Source organism: Halichoeres trimaculatus, unplaced genomic scaffold (assembly GCF_033239565.1).
Source record: "Halichoeres trimaculatus isolate MK-OKI-2021-1 unplaced genomic scaffold, fHalTri1.1 fHalTri1_scaffold_2, whole genome shotgun sequence".
Classification (NCBI taxonomy): domain Eukaryota; kingdom Metazoa; phylum Chordata; class Actinopteri; order Labriformes; family Labridae; genus Halichoeres; species Halichoeres trimaculatus.
Genome location: NW_027437180.1, coordinates 12,597,372 through 12,613,391, shown reverse-complemented (window position 1 = coordinate 12,613,391; position 16,020 = coordinate 12,597,372).

Here is a 16,020-nt window from a genome sequence, read left to right as displayed (position 1 = left end):
GATGACCTCAGTCCTACTCTGGACTGGTCTCTGATACATGTTCCAACAGCACTGGTCCTCATGGAGGTCTTTACTACTGTCTTTCTTCTGTAAATTATCATCTATAATTCTTACATCATAAACAATAACCTGTGACTACAGTCTTCACATAGTATTGGGACTTCTGTTATCATTGATGTTATTAAAGACTGATTTGTGCAACTTTGTTAAGAAACTTTTGATTCCTTGTGCAAAGGGCCACCTTCATTCTGAAAACAGTTGGTCACCCCTGCTTTACACATAGTGCAGTCACCATCATTTTTTGTTGACAGCTGTATTGTTCTTACACAGATTACTGCTCATCCATCTCATGGTTTACCTTTTTGTATATGTCACACTTAAACACATACACAGATTTTCTACCCAGAGGAAAATGTCTGTAAATAACGCAATTTTTTCTCATGTTCATAATGCTAATTTTTTTTTTTTTTACATTTCATTGAAACTTAAAGTATGTATTTCAAATGTAATTTCTTTTGAACTTGTAGAATACGTTTTCAGTCCACCACAAACTAAGATTTCATCCAATCTTACATCTTCTTGATATAGTTTCCTGTCCCCAAAAGAAAATACTCCACCATTATTTCATCCAAAACAACAGTTTATTCATATACAAGACAATTGTGTACAAATGTTTGCTATTCTTGACAACCATTCAATCAATCCATCAAACATACTTCATTTTTTGTGTACTTTCATATTATGTAAAACTAACAAAGTGCAGTAACAAAGTACGTACATGAAAACAAATTTGTTCACAGACATACACATTAGTATTACATATTATTTCTCACAAATGAAGGTCACAAATTGTTCAATGAATACAACATTACCTTGATGAATAATTAAATACTAATACTTTTTCATTATGTAAACTTCATAGTTCTGTAAATTATAATGAAAATTACAATAAATATGTATAATTAATCTATTTCATATAAACCTTACTAATTATCAACACACAGCAATGCACAACATCATGCAATGACAATCCAGACTACACAAACTTAACTGATGCCTTGCAGGAAATGACATTTTATATTTATCCCTTTCATGAAACATAAGGACACAGTTGTTGTGGTTTGTATAACCACTTGTTTTTTGGGGCCCAAACGAAAGGCACAGACAAAAACTGTTTTGAGGGATTTTATTCTTTCTTGTGAATTCAAATCTTGTCCAATGGAGTTTCTTTAAGGGAGCATGACCTGAGGTTGCAGTTAACCAGAGGGAAGAACTTGCACTTGAATCAGTTACTGCATGATTATCTTGAAGAGGCACTGGAAGGGAGGAAACAGACACGGGTAAGTTGCAGGGAATACTCAAAAGGGAACATGCAAAAATTAAGTGACAACATACTTACTTGGCTGTAATGCCACTGAGACAGCTCGAATGTACTGGCACCGGTTTTTCCGTCCACCAGGGTGTAATAGCCAATAGTGATGATTACCAATTAGTTGCAGGTGCATGGAGTGCAGCGGGAAATTCTGAGCAGCTCAACAGAGAAAGCACATGAAAAGACAGAGAGTAGGGTCCACACAGCAACCACGTGTGAATAGTTATACAACTAGTGTGGAAGCCCCGAGCATGCCAGTCACAACTTTATCAATTATGTTGAGTAACCAGTCAATCACATTTATGATTTTAGGTTTTGGATAGGATACAGACACAGGTTTTTCATAATTTACACAAACAAAACAAAACAAAAAACAAAACTAAGTATTGAACATATCTGTTCAGATTCGTGCTGATACATAACTCCTGCCTGCTGTATTACTTCATCTGCATGACTTACGAAATTAGTTTTACATTTCATTCTTCTGACTTTTATTGCAAGTGAGTGCACTTAAAAATTGCAGATAGTTTCATATGCATTACTTTAATGACTTTAAGTTGAACACATGTACTTTCATTATGTATTATCACAATGAAAAAAACAAGAAATAAAATACAATAAGAAAGTGCATGTTATGTTTACACTAAATCACTAATGAAAAATTGTGCTCAGGTAATATTATGTACAGTGTTCAGGTAATAAAATGCAGCTGCTACTGTACTGAACTGTTTATTTGTTCTTTCTGTTTTCAGATTATTGACTCTTGATGGTCCATTTGAATAACATTTTAAAACTAAGTGAGCTCTGTCCAACTTTTACAACACAGTGTATGTAACATACATTTTAAACACAGGTGGCCTATCTTAGTTGAAAGCCCACTCACCACGACAAGGTGCAGGCCATGAGTGGGAACACAAGACAAGACATACTTTACAAACAGGACAAACTCTGACAGGACAAACATACAAATACAAACAAATATACACATTTCTACTGCAAAAACAACACATAAGGCACGCAAATATCAAACTTTTGGGATTTTTTTAATACTACAGAAATATTTGAACTACAGCTGAAATACATAACATTTTACAGTTAACTAAAAAAAATAAACACCTGCAGTGTGAAAACTATAGCTATTTTGTCTCATCACTTTCAAGAGATATGCTTTTGAAAGAGCACATAATTCCTTCATGATCACTAAAATATGTAGGTAACACTACTGACTGTACCTCATACTGTCTTGTTTTTACATAGACATGGTCAATCAGGGTGCCTCTCTCTGTGGTGGGCTGTGTGACCACCTGAACATACCCCCTTTCTGCAAGGAAATTGCACAGTGAAGATGACTTCAAAATGTCATCATTAAAATCTCCCATTACAGCAACTGTGTTACTTAGTGGATTAAGCCAATCAAGCAACTTGCTGAGATACTTTTTAAACAGAGACATGGGATAAGTTGGTGGCCTATATAAAATTGCAAGGACTATTTCCAAAGTGACATACTTGCACACCAGGCACTCTATATTCACATGTGGTATTTTGATTAATTTGAAACCCATATTATCTGCAGTAAATATGGCAACACCACCATGTTGTTGGGCTTGCAGAGCAGTTAAAGCTGGATGTTTACTAGTGTAACACACACTTCGTGGGCAGTTATGAAAGCAGTAACCATCAAGTTGAATATTTTCTAAAACAGAATCACTGGATAGCCAGGTTTCTGTCACAGCAATACAGTGAGGCTGCAAATGCTGTATGCATGACATCAAATCAGAGAGATGAACAGTCAAGTTCTGCACATTCATCAAAAAGACAGAAAAAGTTTCTGCATTTCTCTGCATTGTTCTGTCTTCAACCAAAAATCTGGGCATACCAAGTATGGCTTCTTTGATGTCACCCTTACAATAAACCTTTTTCTCATTAAAATGCTGCACGATCAGGCCTGACAAAGTCTTGACGCGGCTTAGAGCTACATATGCCTGCCCTGCTGAAAATATGCTTTTAAAAGATACAACAGCATTATCAACAGTAAGACCTTGCACTTTATGAACTGTACAAGCCCAAGCAAGTTTAAGTGGAAATTGTCTCCGCAATCCCCCCTTACTGTTGACCCTCTCCTCTTCTGGTTCAATTCTTGTTGAGTCCATTAAATCTACAGTACTACTGGCAGAGCGTTTCCTCCTCTGAGCTCCGATGTCAAGATTGTCAAATTTAACATACACCAGCTGAGGAAACCTCTTGCCATCAATGGTCACTATGTGAGTCACAGTCCCACACACACCATTGACCAGACCGTCACTAACATCTACATTTTTACACAACATGACACGAGCATCTATTCCCAACAGCAGTGTTTCCTCCAAACATGTTTTATCTGCTTTGGTATGATGCCCAGTCATCAACTCAAGCTTCCCTGTTTTTTTACTATTAACAAAGTCTTGTGCCTCAATCACCAGATATTCAGGACAGGTCCTGAATAGCTCCTGAATATTGTGCTCATTCACCTGCGTATTTGTTGGGAATATGTGCAAAGCTGAGCTGACTTCACCGGTTTCACGATGCTTTAGAGTCTGAATATCACTAAGCAGCATTGGACTGTCTTTAGGTTGAGTTCTGATCCTATTCAGCAATTCAGCGAACTCGCTATCCTTTTGCCTAACAACTGTGGTTAACTCAACAACACTAAACAGACTGAACCACAAATTTACACCTTCATTGTCAACATACAGAGGCTTCCCTTTGACAGGAGGCAACTGATAAAAATCACCAACTGCAAGAACACTTACATTACCAAAAGGGGAAAAGTCACCAGTCTGTTTGATCTGTCTCAGTCTACCATGAATGTAAGCTAGCAATCTGTGATCTACCATTGAGATTTCATCAATAATCAACAACTGCAAATCTGCTAATTTAGCTCGCAAAGAATTAATCTTTTCTTCACCCAAAGGAGTGTACGGTAAGCGTACCTCCTTTCCAATGCTGAATGTGCTGTGGATAGTTGCTGCATGTAAATTGTATGCAGCAATTCCTGTAGGTGCTGTCAACAATACACAAGTGTTGTCAGGATGACGACATGTTGTTGACAGTAACCTTATGGCCTCATACTGGATAGCCCTAATCAAATGGCTCTTTCCAGTACCAGCCCCACCAGTTATAAACACATGCAGGGGATCTACCTTTTTACCATTTACCCTATCCAAACACCACTGTCTAACCTGATAAAAAATAGATAACTGTGTTTCATTTAGAGACCTAACTAAAGCTAGACCATCATGCCTACTCAGAATGTTACTCCTCTTTTCTAAATGACAAACCTCTGTATTAGTGACTGCTAAATCTGGAATGTGGTCAGTGTGTTCCTCAACAGTTTGCTCTTTATCTCTCAATTCATCGACACACTGTAAACGCTCCAGTTCTTGCTCTGGACACAGCTCACACCAGGCATCTTCTAAAATAGCATCACTATCAATACAATTTGTAATGTCATCTAAATTTTCAGCTTCAACTTGAAACCTTCTCCTGTTACAATCTACGACAGACTTCACTAAGTGCTTTGTTCTGTCACTAAACATGACATCACCTGTTTTGTAAAAGTCTTCAAAGGTTGCAAAATTTGTAGGTTTCAGCTCGATGTCTTCGCGGTATGGCAGAAACAACTGCAGAATACTTTGATGGAAGGATTCTGGATTTTTGGTTTCAGAAAAATGTGCATAGCGTACAATTGCTGGTTTTGAACGTGTTCTTTTGATGACAAAACCGCTGTCATTTTGCAGTTTAATTCTACTTTTTGATTTCTCATTTTTACTGAGTACACGGTATTCAGAAGCAAAAGATGCCAAACACATTTCACTAAACTCCCTGTCTTCTGGCCTTTTCTTGTATCGATCAACTACACTCATCATCCACATGTCTTCTGATGTAAGATCCTGTGATGATGCCTTCTGTTTCAATACATTTAAAGGTAAACTCATTCTAACTACATTGTCCCCTGTTGGAACAAACACTACTTTTCTAGAGCATTCCTTCAGATGCATGTTAGGAACAAGTCTATAAACAGCCTCTTGTGCAGAAACATCTCTGTTATGGAGATAAACACTACCAAGTTTGTTCAAAGCTTCTTTTGCACTAAGATTTTTGTCTTTTGAAGCCTCTTTCTGTGCATTACCTAACAGTAATCCTATCTCTCTCTCTGCTTTAGATATGTATGAAATGATGTACACTACGCAAGCGTACGCATCAACAACATACTGTATGTCCATGTTGGCATTCCAGCATTTCAGCAGTGGCTTACTATACTGGTTTGTCCAAACTTCATTAATCTCTCTCCTCAGGACAATATGTGTTTTACGCGCAAATAGTCTGTACGCCTGCTCAAAACCATCCTGATCTGTTCCTACACTGGAAAGCAACTGATCTATAGTACTAAATTTACTGCTTTTCTCTTCATCTGCAAGGATTAACTTTACTGACCTCAAAAGGGCTGATGCCTGCTCCCTAAGTTTTCTCTCAGCCTCTTTCTTTGCCTGACAGTTACATGGGATTGGAGTAGAGTTGTCTGTCTTCCCTGTCTGACACTGACAAGTGTCTTTTGCATCTTCTTCACTTTTGCGACAGATAAATGTCCTACCAGATGCTGGCCTTGGAAAATTGAAACGACACGTTGTATTCTTTTTCTTACATGTTTTAGAATGTCTCTTAGAGTGCTGCTGCACAGATGAAACTTCTTCAAACAAATCCTCATCTTGAGAGGGTAATTCACACGTTACATATTTATCTATAAAGTCAACCACCTCCTCATCTGTGTTTTTATCAATAACTGGAGCATTCTCTATCCAAAATAAACTATGAATGTGTGGAGAGCCACGTTGCTGAAACTCAACCCTATGAAAATAATCTTGAATCTTACCTATTGGCTCAGCTGGAGACATCAATATTTCTCTTAAAAAACAGTGCCAGCGAAAATCAAACATCCTAGCTGCTGTTACAGGATTATGTCGCAGCAGCTCACACCTATCTGCCCATTCTAACTCTTCAGCTGTCTGTGTCCTACCTTCCTGTTTTAAAATACTACTTAATAGATTTTTCCATCTCATATCAGCTGAAGAAAATGAACAAAACCATGTTGGAATACCAAGTTGATGGACACAGGCCAGTAAGTCCTTCTGAATTCCCTGCCAAAACGCTGGAGTGCCTCTGATAGGTTTCAGAAAACGATAGCCATCATCAAACTCCAACAATTTTTTCAAAGATTCCTCATTTTCTAATAAATCAGTACCTTTTATTGATTCGTAGCCTTTTTTGCCTTTCCGCAATGCTATAGAAACTTTTGAAACAACCTGTTCTAGCTCAGACATGTACTGAGCATAGAAAATGTATTCTACATGTCTGCCAAATCGACCATCAGCATTTAAGATCCTGTTGGTAAAATACCTACATAAAGTTAATTTATGCTGTCTAGGCTCATGATAAGTATTACTACCCTGTGGAAATAATACTGGAAAACATTTTGCTTCATTTGCCTCATCACACAATAATCTAACAGGGTTATTCCCTTCAGCTGGGGCTACATTTAAAGTCTCATCAAAATATTGATCTAATGCTTCCTGACCAATATCTACTGGCATCAGACATGTATCTTGAAACATGCAATGTTGTTGTCTATCATGCAACAACTCATCCTCAACAACATCTGCAGCAACTTCACTATCAACCCTATCAGCATTGTTAATTTCATCACAAATAATATCTTCTTCTTTACAAAATTCATTCAACCACTCCTCATTAAACTCTATATCTCTATAATGAACATTGATGTCTTTTAAATAAGTCAAAGCTCTACGTATACGCATTGGGTCAACAAATTGATATTCATAATGTCCTTTGTATGTTAATTTACGTTTTAATTTCACTCGTAACAAAGATCCTTCCATATTAGAACGCGGCAATAAATTATCTGTCTGCACAATATTTGCAGGAACACAAGTCACTGGTCCATGAACTCCATTTTGCCCACCTTTAGGAAGTGCTAACATTTTCATAAATGGGATATTTAATGCAATCAAATGCTGTTCAAGACTGTTCAAACATGATAGCTCTGATGGAATGGGGTTAAGTGCCAAGTTATTTAAAACACACTCAGATGGGAATTCTCCTTTGTTAATTTTGTAATGGCAGGTGTAGCAAATCCACATCTGACCCATCGGTGAATCTAACAAGTTACAAGGTAATACACAGTCTTCACTACACTCGTGTAAAAAATCATCTGTTAAACATGTTTCTGCTATTAAAGCTGATGCCCTGTTTTTCCCATAGTCATTTTTTTTACAACTCAAGACCTGATGTTTAAACAACAGCTTATGACAAACACAACAGGCAAAATCTGGACCATCCTTAACTTTATCTAAAAATTGTTTCATAACAAAATCAAATTGCTCTGACTTTTTTTTTTGCTTTTCTCTCCTTAACCGGTTACCTGCTGCAACATTTTTCCGATGCTCTGCATCATCATGGAACTTCCTAATACTGAGGGCTTTCACACGTTGATTGTGTATTTTATTTACTTTATACTTTACTTTACTCCTTTTCTGCATTTCCTCTCTATGTAATGGATTTGATTGATATTCATCTATACTCCGTTTTTTCTTTTTCTCTCTATGTAAGGGATTTGATTGATATTCATCTTTACTCCGTTTTTTCACTTTCTCTCTATGTAAGGGATTTGATTGATATTCATCTTTACTCCGTTTTTTCAGTTTCTCTCTATGTAAGGAATTTGATTGATATTCATCTTTACTCCGTTTTTTCTTTTTCTCTCTATGTAAGGGATTTGTTTGATATTCATCTTTACTCCGTTTTTTCAGTTTCTCTCTATGTAAGGGATTTGTCTGGTATTGTTCTATAATCTTTTCCTTCTTCTTTTGTCTATATATCTCATTTGCCTGGTATTGCTGTATACCCTTTTCTTTCTTTATATCTCTATACAAAGGATCTAATTGGTAATACATTTTCATTCTGTTTTTACTCATGCCTTTTAATTTTGCTTGAAAGACCAAATCAGTGTGATATTTGAATTTCTTCTTTTCCTTACTTGTGTGCTGTTTTTTCTCTCTATTCATTTCATTTATGGCATACTTCCATTTCTCAAGACAATTCTTCCTTCTTTTTAAATATTTAGATGATTTATCTGAAAAGTTTTGGAAAACATTGACATCCACAGGTTCAGCTTCATGAGGTGTATTTGAATAGAAGTCTCCTGAACACATTGTTCTCTTGTCTGTACTCTGATCCCTCATATTATATCTTGCAGAACTGGCCTGACTGACTTTACAATATTTATAACATGTTTGGGATTTAGACTGATTTACACAAACAACTGTCTCATAATGGTTCCCATAACAGTTTTCTAAATAAATTCCCTGACTTGACATTTGTGTATTCCTGCAACTATATTGAAGCCAGCGATCTTGACAGTATGTAAATAAATTTACTCTTAAAAAGTCTGCTGCTGCTTGAATTTCTAATTCTGTTGCCCAGCTACCAAGGTATTTTATTCTTGATTTACTTAGGTAGTCTTTCACAGATGAATACTCACTTCTCAACAGACTAGTATAGTCCACCTCATTACTTTGTAGCTGCTTAACAACTGCAAGTCTAACTTTCCTGTGATAATCCTGTGTTCCACTTACAGCTTGACTAACTGCTCTAAAGAAACAATTACCATCACCAGCTATCTTTTCATTTCTACATGGAGCTCCTAATGGACCTATTTCAGTAGATACAGCATCAACTTTGTCACACTGGATCTTTAACTGTATGCACAAAGACTCTGACATTGCCTTACTAAGAGGATTAAACATTAGTTGGTGACTACTCATATCACTAACAAACTCTACATCTGAATCAATATCATTAACATCCCTTCTTTTCAACTTCTTACACATTAAACCTCCAGCTACCCTTTTGCGTTTCCTAAGTCTTCCACTCTTGCTGCACCTCATCGCTGCCAGATGGCTAGAACTTTCCATCAAACTACTTCCAAACACTCTGTTTGTATTTTGCACAATTTCTGAATGTGGTGGACACACATCACTATGAACAGTATCTTCATGCAGAGAGACAAAAACACCCGTAATCTCAAATGGCTTGTCATATCTAGTCATTGTTTTTGCCAGTCTATGTACATGATGAAAAAGTTCATCAAGACTGCTAAAATATAAAACAACACTCTTCCCCCTAGAATCTACAAGCCCATTGGGACTGCGAGCATGAGAATCAACAAGTGCATACTGTCCATTTTGATGTATAATAGCACAGGTGTTTGCACACACTGTCAAAAGACATGTGTTATAGTTACGAAACATCTGTGTCAATCCGTCTTTCAAACTGAAATGCACCCCAGATGTAATTAATTCACCGTAAGTAGTATCAACATTTCCACTGACAACATCACCATAGAAAAAATCTAACCTCTGTCCATGAACAACATGCTGTGTGGGCAGTTCAGTGGCAAGGAGATAGTGATCTCTGGTATCACTGATCAAGTTGTTCTCTCTTAAAGAGGAGTACAACTTGTCCCCTGACACAAGGACCTCATCTAAGGTATGTGAGTACCATGAAAACACACTCTGAATTGTGTGTTTAGCTAAACTTACCAGGCTTATGGCCATGCACTGTTTCCCTGCGTGTTGAAAGCGAGCATCTCCCTGATGGAATGCGCCCTGCACAGACCCTACTCGATGTGGAGGTGTGACAAAACTACTTCCCTCAACCTTAGCTTCAACTTCTATGTTTCCATTACTGTCTGCAGCCTCTGAGGAGCTCCCTGCACTAAGCTCAATATCACTGTCTACAATTTCAACATCACTGTCTGCAGTTTCAACAACACTATCTACAACCCTTGTGGAACTGTGCGCATCAATCTCAACTCCCAACTCAGCCAGATCCATACGGACAACAGCATAGCACTGTCCTTGCAATGACTTTTGCAAACCCCTAATGTGGCACATCAAGTCATTCAGGCATGTGGTAAACACAGCCACAGATCTGCCACAGCTCGAAGCAAAGCCAGATTCATCTCGTCTACCACAATCAACAACCACAAAGTAGTTGTTGTGCTGTATGATAACTGTACAGGCATTATCGATGCTAAAGAGACACATGCCTGTACTCATCAGCAGGTCTTGAAGCTTCTCATACAACAGAGCCTCTCCACTAGATGTAGCAGCAATGTAATCTGCCAAGTCAAGCTCAAGTCTCCACTTCTTACCAAAAACACTATGCTTTTCAACTAGCTGAAAAAACTTGTCCTTCTCTGCCAGATTGTGACTCTCCTGTGCTATAAAAGCATACAAGTCACTACCCTGTGACCTGATCTCATCCAGGTCTGTACCACGCCATGTACACACAGGTGAAACTTTGTGCTTGATGGCAGCTACAACACTACAACATATTGCTGCGTTAACATCAGGACGCTCACCACTGCCTAGTCTTAAAGTACTGGCAGAAACTACAGGTGTGGGTAACTGCTCACTACAAACACAAGACAGACAACAAATATCACTCTGACCTTTGACGAATCTTTGAGAGCGATGTTTCTCGCTACCTTCCACCTCAGGGTCCTGGGCAGGGCTGGCACATGGAGACAGGGGAGGCACAGAGGACACAGAGGACACAGAGGACACAGGACACGCTGGGGACACGTGGAGCACTGGCACCTGATCAAAAACAAAACAGGTCAATTACCAGCAAATATGACATTCAATCAGTCTGAAAAAAAAACCAAAAAACATTTTATTGTTTAAATTTAACACCAACCTCCTCTCTGACCATCTCAGGCACGACAGTAGCAGGTGTGGCCTGGTACTTCACACCTCCTACACACGGCACTGCCTTTGCCTACAAAAACAACCACAGTCATGGATGAGTTCTCAGACTGCAGTTAACTTGTGACACTTTTACTTAAATAAAACTAAACATTGTTTGCCAAAATAATCTTATAAAACTCACCTGTCGAATGGACCGACTCCTCTTGGAGACAGCAGCCTTCTTCTGTTCCACAAAGGCCTTCTAATGAAAATACAAGTTACAACATTATACACAATGAAACAAGTATGGACTGGGTAACTGGGTAATATGAACACTGTGTGTATGAATATTACCTGCTTGCCCTTGGGAACAGGTCTGCACTCTGCAGGAGCAGGCAGATGAGATGGAGCAACCTTTTCCATCTCATCCAACAGCGCAGCGCTAAACCAAACTGGTGTTAGCGGGATGGCACACTCCTTCAGGACCTGTGAAATTACAACACAGATACAGTTCTTAAACTGAACAGGTGTAATGAAATGCAATGATACATAAATTTACTACAAAGCAAACTTAGCACTATTTCAAACATGTAAACTATGTATACAATGTTTGTTTGCTTTAAGCACAGCAGCTCAGACATGTCTGCAACTCTATCAACAAGATGAAACATTACAAACCTGCTTTCCAACCATCCGCTTCTTAGGAACCACACCAGAGGAGAGAGATGATTCCCCTGATGAGCTCCACTGTCATTCAAAGAAACACAGTTTGTAGTTATTATCATTGAACTTCAGTGCAAACAGCATGTACATTTACAAATCTTTCAAAAACCTATCAACAACTTACCCTTCTGCGCTGTCTCACAGTGGTCCACTCTGTGAAGGGGTTCACTGGAGGACGCGGAGTAGGAACTTCACCTCTCACCACAAGTCTAGGCTTGACCTGTGGGACAGAGGGCTTGGGAGGCGTTGGAACCTGGACACGTGTTGTCTGTGGCAATGGCTTCAGGGTCTATTTAATGACATAACAAAACACAGTTATTAATAAGCAGGTCAAATATAACATTTAAAACATACTAAATTGGTATTATTACAGATAACATAGTAAGTGCAATAACCCAAATGCACTGATTAGTAAAGAATTCACATTCAATGCAATGAACCATAATCTTTTTATAACACAACACAACTTACATCGTACGCAGCTTGCCATAGCAGCCGTGCAAGGATTGGCATCCCTTCAGTATCAGACAGGTGAATCTGTTGAAAAAACATTAAGCGAAAATTATTAACAACACTTTCAGTGCTAAAGATGACCAATTTATGTCATAAGTGAAAGTTCTACTTACACCATCTCTGGCCCACAAATCAGTCTCTCTCAAAGGGAAGTGTTCGAATGCTGGAAAGTACCTCACACCTTAAAAAATCAACAAGACAAAGTATGAGATATTAGATACAATTGTGTTTTCATTTACACAACCACATTAAACAATACAACAAGTTCTGTTTTAAAAAGCAGACATACCCATTCTAGCAGAAACTCTGTGGTATTCCTGACTCATGGCCTGCTGCAACTGGAGATTGCTGGAGATCCGAGGAGGAAACTCAAGCACTGCAACCTAAAAAATAAGGCAACACATGAATAAACATTTGTATTGTATTGACAAACCTTTCACATTTCCTTTTCAAACCATTCAATATGCCAACAAGAACACATGTCAATACATACGTTGGACCAACGTTCCATGGCTGCAGACAAAAGCATGGCAAAGTCTGCACTTGCACTCTCGATGGTCTTGGAGTGCGTCAGGTTGTTGCTGGGTGCCAGAAGAACCACTGCTGCAGGAGTACGGGGAACCTCAGCGTGGATCAGCTCGATCCTCTCCTCGTGTGCAGCAGCCCCTGGTGTCGACATGATGCCAAAGGAAAACAGTCCCTTTGGCATCTCCACGAACCCATCAACGATGGCTCGCAGGTGGGAGTCACCAACCAGAAGGACAAACTGGAACAGCAAAACATAGTTAGAACATCACCTACTAGCCAATGAATTTACAACTCTACACATATAAAATAAAAATAAAAATTCAATTTTTTTTACCTCCTTGTCAGAAGACTCAGGTGGAATGACCAACTTGTGACTCTTCCTGGTCAGAGGGGAAACTGGCCACCTGAGGACATGATGGCGCTGTCCAGTCCCTTGAACTATGAAAGACAAATCAGATTTCCCCAACTCAGTCACAAAAGCGATGACAAATACAAAAGCAACATCTGTAAGTACACCAACAATAATTAGTTCAACAAAAACAAATTAATATAATGTTCCACATACCTGCTTCATCTTCTTGTCGTGCACGACGCCACAAGGGGGTGATGCCAAGTGGCTGTCGCTCTGTCAGTCTACGAGCCGCCACCTCAGAACGACGGAAGGACTTCGTTCTAGGCATGTGGACTAAATAATAAAAAAAAACAACAAAGGAAATGAATGAATATGAGTATTTAAAACATACATTGAAACATATTTTTTGGCAAATTCATCTATGACTATACAACAGCAACATAACATACCTCACAAACGCACCAAATCCAACTGTCGAAAATGTGCTTAGGTATTACTTTCTGCTGACAGCAACTGTGAAGAAAAAAATGCAGAATTTTACAAACCATTGTATTACACAGGCATATTACTCAACACAAAATTAAACAATTCTCATTAATCAATCAATATAAATATATTCCCCAAATTACATTTACTGCATCATCTAAGAACTATGCCACAGGTCCAATTAACAAACCATCAACTCTGCTTTATAAATGTAATACTAAAATAAAATTGTGTGTATCTATTCTATATCACATAACACAAGTCATGTCAAAGTTAAAACTTCTTTCTCCAGTAGTAAATACTGGATTCATGAATCTACTAGAGTTAAGCCCATAATTCTTGTAAAACAATGCCTCAATTGTTACCCTTTAAATAACAAGCTGGAGTATCTCCTCAAGTATAAGACACTTGAGGGTCCAACTTCAGCTTTGCAGGCTACAGTGTCATGGCTACAGTTGCACATGCACATTGTAATACAAAATGAGTTTGTCTGCTTCGGGGACGGCTCGGCTGAAATTAGAACCATGTTCTCATAGTAGACTATCATTCATGGACTTTCCTTCATACACAACATGTCCCTGCTCCAAGCTGAGGACATGTTAATTACTTGCCAATGTTTCCACTACTTTAGACAGCTAAATTTTGCCTATGTTTAACACAATAACATCACGTCTTTATTAACTTGTGGTAAAAATTATCATTACACCTTAATTAAAAATTCTATAACTCAAGTACTGTATAAGCCACAGACATCTCCGATGGGTTCAATTTTGACAATCACCGCTGTGAGCTGAAAGACAACTCCAATACACTGGATGGCGCTGTCGCGAGAAAATACCGCCATGAGACTGCTGCCTGCAGTGACGCAGCTAAATACTATCGAAACTCAGGAAATGGGGCGTGTTTTACAGTAGCGCTGCATTCAACCATTAAACAGAACAAACGGTTTGTTAGCACCAACGACGTGTGTTGGATCCAAAACTAAGCCTCACCACACCAACAGTGCCATAACAATTACACAAATTAGCTCATGATTGACAAAACCTCTGCGTCCTTATTACAGTAAAAACGTAGCAACAATATGTACAAAAAACAAAGTTTACTCCTTCCCACACGGAGTTTACTCCTTCCACCACCATCCCCCACAAGCATGGACAACCATCTCGTTAAACGACGCTACCTCTGCTGCAAAGCCACAGCTAGCTACATACAGATGAAAACAAACAGGCATAGTCTTTCAGGACCCAAACACAAATTGTGAGAGCGGGCACGACTAGCCGTTCACTTTCAATAAAGCGTGAATGCAGACCTAATCAGTTTTTTTTCCGAAAGGAATCCGTTTATTTGTGTTTTTGGTCATGTAACCTATGCCCCCTCCGAGTGCAGGAGAAACCGGCAGATGAGGGGGAGGGGTGCGTGCGCCCTTGGCTTCTGTTTATATCATCGCACACCTCCGTTCACAAACATACTAACTCACAAACATCGACTTAAATGCTCCATACATACGAACTAAGTTACACAAAGTAGGAATATGCGCCAGGAAAACATTAAACCTTTATCATCACCTTTAAACTACCTTACATCAAAACAAAGATATTACAATACAACTCGTTCAAGCACTGTCATTACTTACTGTGTCCAAAGCGTCGGCCGGAGAATGAAGACTCGTACAGGAAAAAAATAAAGGGGAAAGAAAGAAAAACAGAAAAAGAACAAAGAAGGAAAAACTTGAAGAAATCAAAGAATCTCTCAGATGGGATCGCTAACTCGCCGTAGCGTGTTCGCTCGCTCTGAGTTTACCACACAAAATGGCAGCCGATACTGTGTTACGGAGAGTTTTATAACCTCTCCAGCCAACGGACCAATCACAATACAGTATAGAGCCGTGCCCACGATGACACTACAGGCGTGATTTAAAACGGTAACGCCCAGTGAAGTAAAAACAACTTCAAAAATACATAATAATCCTTTGTAATAATTTGGTTGCAACTTACTATACACTAGGCAGTACACAAAAACATATTTCACTTGCAAGAAACGAAAATAAAAATCCTAAACAAAAAAAATGAGTGATGAGTGTTTGTGTTTACATGGCTTTATGAATAATGCTGATCGGCTAGTAATGTTTTCCTTAAGCATGTAGGATAAATGGAATGTAACGTCTGCCTTTCGTATGTTACCCTAAACTTTTCCTATGTATCCTACACTACCTATTTCCTCTGATTCTGTCAGTTACATAC